This window comes from Cyanistes caeruleus, chromosome 4 (genome assembly GCF_971803275.1).
Source record: "Cyanistes caeruleus chromosome 4, bCyaCae1.hap1.1, whole genome shotgun sequence".
Lineage (NCBI taxonomy): Eukaryota > Metazoa > Chordata > Aves > Passeriformes > Paridae > Cyanistes > Cyanistes caeruleus.
In genome coordinates this window covers 81,229,937-81,236,282 of record NC_141704.1, presented here as the reverse complement: position 1 = coordinate 81,236,282, position 6,346 = coordinate 81,229,937, and the positions used below count along the sequence as shown (strand labels likewise).

Below are 6,346 nucleotides of genomic sequence, written 5' to 3'. Positions count from 1 at the left end.
TCATAAACTTTATCCATAAACTTTGCACCACAATTTTGTGTCACACCTTTTTTGATCTGAGTGTGCTGTTTTTAATATGCCCGCAATATACTGTGCCTCAGGAAGATGTAAATATATTTTTTCACTTTAAATGTTGAAAGCCCTATTAAATTTGGAACTGATATTCTGAACCTTCAGACTGCATTGACAAGCCAAATGTCAGTGGATATATCTGTGGGTTTGCTTTCTCAAGTAACATAATTAAAAAAAAAATTATATGGAGTATTATTTTGTCCCTCAATTTTATTTTATGACTTGTTCTAAGTTAATATATCCAGAAGCTACACTGGCAAATATTCAAATTCTTGTTCAGGGAATCTAAATGGACTATCTAAAGCGAAGGGTGATCTTTCCTCTCTTTTCATTTTCTCTGACAGGTTATTTTACGTATTTCAGATTACATCAAATGGAAAAAGTCTCCTCTTTTGGGCTGTTTTATTAACTTCTTTGAGCATAGCAGAGATAGATTGTTCCAATGTATTCTTTGATGAGAACTGGCTCTGAAAGCACTCAGCATAAGGGCATGTGGGAATGTGAATGGGATTTTCTGCATTTTTAAAAAAATTATCATTGCAGAGGGAAAAGACCACTCTATTTCATTTAACATTTTTTGGCAAAAAAACCCAAAGGCATCTTCAGCTCTGAGACAGTTTATCAAGAAGTGTCAGTTTTCTTTCCCCTTTTCTAATCACTGCCAAGAACATTTGACTGTTCTCTTCTCCATCCCCTTTCCATCCACTCCACCCATGTAGTGCTCCATTCTTTTTACTGATAATAAAAAAGTTACACAGAGTGAAACTTGTTTTCTTCATCTACTCTGATATGCAGTTCTCTGAAAACACCGATGGAATTTGTGTCTTCTGCTGGGCTGCACTGCATTGCCTTGCTCTGCAGAGTCTGCAAGCAGGATGTTTAGGACCTTCCTCCTCCCTGTGGTTCATCCTCCTCTCTGGTTCCAGCTGTTGTTTTCCAGAAGGCAGCTCCGTGACCCAAAGACACCGAGCCCTCTGGAGCAGCCAGCAATGTCACTGCAGCTGAGATCCCAAAGGAAAAGCCATTTTAGGTTGTTCCCACAATCCAGCCTTTTCCTTGACTGGTGATTTTCTTCAGGGCTTGCCATTTCTGCTCTCCTTCCACAGCCTTTTTCTTAAGATTGGGAACTGACCTGTGGACCCCAGTCCCTGCATCAAGTCCATTTTATCTCTGAGCTGTTTTGTGCTGCTTCAACGATGCAAAATAATCCTCAGGGCTGCTCAGACAGAGAGGGGCTTGGTTAAGTGGGGAGTGTGGAAATTTTCTGTCCTGGACTTGGAACTCTGTTTAGTTTACATGTTTGCTGGCTTGTGAATCCAGATATCGCTATTGCTCACCCTGGACCTCGATGCAGAATTTAGATCTGGAAAGAATCCAGATTTGAGGGGTATTCAGACCTAGGGTTTCACATCGGCTCAGGGCAGACACGCATTCCTGCAGCAAAGTTTGAAACTTTGTTTATACTCCAATCACTTTCCACAGCTTTGAACCGTTCTCTGACAATAATAAAATTGCAGCAAAGGGACACTGGAAAAGAAACATCAGAAGTCCCTTTAGCCACCTTGGTGCCAGATAGACACGAGCATGCTTGGAATATAAATATTGCATTGATAGACAGCTGAAACTCACATCAACCCACCCAATAACAATGACAAATAACATGTTTCTGGCCAAATTCTGTGTGTTCAGCACTCTGAGCCTTGCTGAAGTTATATGCTGGCCCCAGAGTGTCTGTTCATTGTTGTTTTGAAATTCAAAAGAGGGAGAAAGCTGATTATGTCAGCATCTTCTTGAAGTCATAATTCTTCCTGCTGTTTCCTTCAGAAAATATTCAAGATGACAGGAGTTCTTGTAAATTCTATTTCATCACACATCAAAGAATTGGCCATGATATTCTACTCTTTTAAAAGATGCAGCCATAGCTGCATAGTTTTCTCTATGAGAAAATCTTTGGGAAAAAAAAAAGAATCCAAGCTCATTAAGATCCTTGGGAGTGAGTATGTAAAGTTCAAAATTTTCTACTTTTCTTTTTTTGTCGTTGTTATTCTAATGGTATTGTAAAACTAAAATTGTTATTGTCTGGAAATATATCTGGCAAACAAGATTTCTCACAGATAAAAGTTTGAAATTCTAGATATTTGTCACTCTTCCAGTTACAATCCACCATTTCTCTTTGAAGTTCTTATCTTTGCTGAGTGGCTCTGATCAATACCTCTAACCTGTCATCAAGCACATTTCCCATACTTATTTCAAACAAGGGCACATGTCCTTTGCCCCATTTAGAAATAAATAAAACAGGCACAGAGGGCTGAAGTGATTTTACCAAAATCATACAGAAAAATGAGGCCAGGCCTCTTGTGCCGTACACCACAACACATTGGATTTTATTTTCCCCCCAAAAGGTTAGACACCCCTTACCAGCCATCTGAACATTTCAGTGTTTCCACACTTAAATACATGGGAATGTTGCAGTTTTACTGGGATTCAAGGGGTTATGAAAGCAGCAGCCGACCTTGAGGAGGGAGAGGAGGGGAGTGTTTAACATTCTTCTGTTGCCTCGTGAAACGTTCAAGGCCTCGCGTAGCCAGAGGAGCTGCCAGGGTAGCTACAACACAGACACATTTCCCATTTACCTTCACCTCTGGTGACCCAGCTGCAGGGCTGGGAGTGTGGCAGAAAACCATAAAACCTCCAATTATGGTCTCCTCTGGCCCCACCAGAGCAGGCTCCGCTCAGGCCGTGATAACCGCGCAGCCTCGGCCTTCTAGGGCGAGGTTGCCTGGATTTTATCACAAAGGACATTTCAAATAAATAGTAGAGGATGTCAGAGGGTGTGGCTGAGGTGTACTTGAACCCAGCAAGTTGTTAATAAATCAAGGCTCAGGAATCCCCATGGGGTGGATAAGGGTTGCTGTTTTTCCAAATGAGCACTCAGAGCTTGGTGCCAACGGGGACGGAAGTTTTGTTTTGCTCTGTTTTGCAGAGCCCAAACCAGACTGCTGGTCTTTCATTTCCTAAATACATTTCTTGGTGGGACTTGAAAGGAGAACAATTCCCTTCAGCTGAGGAACTGTAAATCATCACTGCAGTACTTAATGTATTAAATAATTTTATGTATGCAAATTTAAAAAATAAAAATCAGTCATTCCTTAGGGCACAAGGAAGCAACCATCATTCTTTATTATGATGAACCTGTGCCTCTAATTTTGTATGATTTGTATGATTTCCAGCACTAGGACAGAGAAATGACAGCAGTTCTTGGCTTTATTTTCTATTCTCTATTCACAGCAATGCATCTGGGAGAAGATTTTTCTTGGGGCAAACATCCACTGAGGACAGGAGAAGAACACTGGAGCAAGTGTGATCTCAGTGAAAAAGCCACGAAGCTTAAATTCAATATCCTGTATTCAAAAATTCATTTTTCTTGCCCTCCTTGACGATGAAATCATGGTAGGCTTGGACCTGGTGATCTTTTCAGTATGGTGAATTGATTTCCTATGGACAAGGAGCAATTGTAAAGGTTTATGTGCTTTTGATTTTCCTGTTTACCAGAAATAGCTGTCGTTAAAAGTAAGAATGTATTTTTTTTCCTCTGTCTTCACCACCTTACCTTTCAACATACAGTGCTAAGCAATGCTAATTATGCAGTTACTCTTTTCTGCAGCCCTTTCTAATAGAACTTCTCATTATTGTGAGTGGGAATAAGGAGTCACCATTCCAAATGCAGTGGTGTAAATGTGTGCACACTGCCATCACAGGAAAATCCTCAAATAAAAAGAAGAGTAATAAACAACAGTGAGATTTTCTTTTAGACTTTTTTTCTGAGTAGAGGTCAACATTTGAGGTGTGCCAAGTGCCACTGCTCTGGTGATGGTTATTTCCTCAACACTGGGTGGAATGTATGGGGGAAAAATAAATAAATCTCTCATTGCAAAGGACTTGATTTAGGAACACTTCTGGTAAGTTCTTGAAAAGAACGGTTTTTTACTTGGCAAGCAAGTGATTTTTTTAGCTGAATTGGAGGGATAATATACCTACAGATAAGGATAGAAAAATAAAATAAACAGACCTTAAAAGATGATGTTGGTTTACTTACAAGAGTACAAGACAGGTTCATGGACCCAAGGTGGGTGAGACCTTGGGGAAAAGCAGCTCAGCATGAGTTGCCAAAGCTTTTGTAGCCAGCATTGGCAATTTTTGTTGCTATTTCTATTAAAATTAGAAATCTCTGATTTTTTCCAGGGATGTCATTGATCTGGAAGAATGACTGAGCGTGTAATTTTTGAGTTTGTGTTTAACTGAGTATGAAAGTAGGCAGGATGAGAACTGCACTACAGCATTTATAGAGTGAAAAATCTTTCTTTGGGTAATTGGACAAGGAGAAGCAACTAGAAGGTTTACAACAAAGAACTTTTTATGATAAAAAACCCTGCCCAATATCAAACTGTAGTGTTTTTAATGTTCATGACATTTTTTAATCATCAAAAGCAGAAAAAAAAAAGAAGAGTAGTTAGTTTGAACCAACATCTTGATTAAGTTTAATTGTTCTGGTCGGAACACTATCCTCATTTATCTCAATTTATTCTGGAGGAAGGGAACATTGGGTTTTGATAGGAGCTTTTTCTTGATTTTTAATGACTTTTTTAATTACAGGTGATATCAAAGGAACATCCCTCTTTTCCATGGGAAAATCACTCAGTGAGCTTCTCAGAGGAGGATGAGCTAACATCGAGTTCTTTTTTGTGCTGCAGCAATCCATGCTTCTTTAAATAATTCAATATTCATGTAAAAGAGTGAATTTGGTTGAAAATGCTGTCACTGATAGGAAGATGGTGTCACAATAGCTGTAGTTTTAAAATACATTACAAATCATTTTACAAATGATTCAAAAAAATCAAATTACAAATAAATTTTCAAATCATTCCCTACCCACTAACAGAATAAAGTCAGTAATCCTTTCAAGACAGTTGGAAATTAGGCTTGGTCATGTCCACTTTGGTGTGGTTTCACTGAAGCATTTTTAAGGGGCTGAGGGTTAATAAATTATTGGTATGCAGTTAAGGGAATAGAATTTAGAAGTGTAAGGGTAAAGATTCACTTCCCAAAGTTCCTGTAAACATACTGAGAATTATTTATATAATTTTATATAGTATATAATATATAATAATATATATTATATAAATTATTATATATTATTTTAAACATTGTGTATTAGATATTATAATTTTATATTTTATAAATTTTATGTCAATATTTTTATATCAAGAAACTATGAAACTGCTCTAATTCAGGATCAAAAGGGGTAAGTCTGAGTCAGCCTGAAAACTGAATTTAGTCTTGATGCAAATGTTTAAGTAGTGAATTATTTTGCATTTTAGTCCTCTCCTACTATGTATTTTTGCACTGGAAAAAAAATAATCAATTCAGAAAAGTGCCTCTCAGCAGTCTTACTGAAACATCCACCAGTTTTGGGAGTTTCTGAAAACTTTCTCTGACTTCTACTGGAGTTTTCCATTGGTGCACATTCACTTCATGTGGTTAGAAACAGCTCATTCCTTTCCTGATAAACGTGGTAAGCACAATAATTGCGTGTTGGAAACACCTTTTTGTGCTTTTTTGTGCTCAGAGTTCAGAAGTTCTGGGTCCCAGGAGCCACTGGACCAAATCCATGAAGAACCATGTGGGAAAAGTCCTTTCTGACTGGGTTGAAATGCTGTGGCTGTAAATCAAGCTCAGCTGAAGGATTAAGGGACATCATCTGGAGCTGAGTGTTGTGACCAAGGACATCCATGTGATAATTATTGTCCCCTTTGCTCATCACTGAATACAGAAAATTGATGAGACCTATGATTATTAACCTCTCACCTGCTGGTGACATCATGGCATGCCCTGTGCAAACACCTTAATAAATTAATTTCTTTTCATAAAGGTTTATGGGAGACCACAAGAATTTTTCAGAATGAGAGCCCTACTCACCAAAAGTTCACACTAGAAAACTACAGAGTAGTATATAAATAGTGTATGAGCTCACAAAAATAGTTGGATTAGCTCTCTTTTTAAAATAGTTGTGAGAAACAGTTACTGAGATATTTTCACTGAGCTCATGGCAGTAATCTAAATTAAAGTGTGGTGGGGATTGCTTTTTTGGAAATGTTTTCTAAATGTTTCAATGTAAAACACAAACCAAACTGACTTCAAATCCCTAAATTTTGCACCAACAATTTTGAAGTCTTTCCTTGAAGAAGACAAAGACATTGGAAAGACCAGAATTTGG

The 6,346-nt window shown here is 38.1% G+C and overlaps 1 long non-coding RNA gene across 1 annotated transcript; it reads right to left on the bottom strand.

The window, feature by feature from the left end:
• Positions 1-832: 832 nt before the first annotated feature.
• On the bottom strand, positions 833-2,644 carry LOC111928538 (uncharacterized). The gene is made up of 2 exons (XR_002864167.2): positions 2,585-2,644; positions 833-1,599 (listed from the first exon to the last, which is right to left on the bottom strand). It is a non-coding gene; the product is annotated as an uncharacterized LOC111928538 (long non-coding RNA).
• Between the last annotated feature and the right edge of the window lie 3,702 nt (positions 2,645-6,346).